Raw genomic sequence first — 816 nt, forward strand, 5'->3', positions numbered from 1 at the left:
TGGCACGAACCGGGACTAATGACCCCCATTAGTCCCGGTTCGTGCCACGAACCGGGACCAAAGGCCTCTTTGCAGCAGCCCAAAGGGCGGGAAGCAGAGGGCTTTGGTCCCGGTTGGTGCCACTACCCAGGACTAAAGGGGGGGCATTGGTCCCGGTTATTGCCACCAACCAGGACTAAAGAGGGGCATTGGTCCTGGTTGGAGCCACCAACCGGTACCAATGGACCCGTCTAATTACTTATTTATTTTTTGCAGCTGTTTTTTAGTTGATTCTTTCTGCAGCTGTTTTTTTAGTCCCACCTCACCAAGCGAGAGGCACTCGCAGCTGTTTATAAGCGCTGAGTGCAGAGACGATGAAGAAGAGGCTCAATGCTCACCTGCACGTTGGTTCGCTTCAAGCCTTGAGGAATAGGGTAGACTGCACGGAACTATGTGCAGTGCAGTTTACACTATTCCGAAAGGCTTGAAGTGAATTAACTAGCATTGCACTTTTTTTTATTTTTAATGACTTATTACCACACAGAAATAAATAGAAAAAAAATAAATATAGCAGAAAAGAAAAAAAAACTATATAAAAACTACTCAGAAATAAATAGAAGAAAAAATAGTTGTGATTAACTTTACTAAAAAAATGAGCATAGATGCTTATTTTTAATGACTTATTACCACACAGAAATAAATAGAAAAAAATAAATATAGCAGAAAAGAAAAAAAACTATATAAAAAACTACTCAGAAAAAAATAGAAGAAAAAAACAGTTGTGATTAACTTTACTAAAAAATGAGCATAGATGCTTATTTTTAATGACTTATTACC

The sequence above is a fragment of the Triticum dicoccoides genome, chromosome 2B (assembly GCF_002162155.2).
Source record: "Triticum dicoccoides isolate Atlit2015 ecotype Zavitan chromosome 2B, WEW_v2.0, whole genome shotgun sequence".
NCBI classification, from domain to species: Eukaryota; Viridiplantae; Streptophyta; class Magnoliopsida; order Poales; family Poaceae; genus Triticum; species Triticum dicoccoides.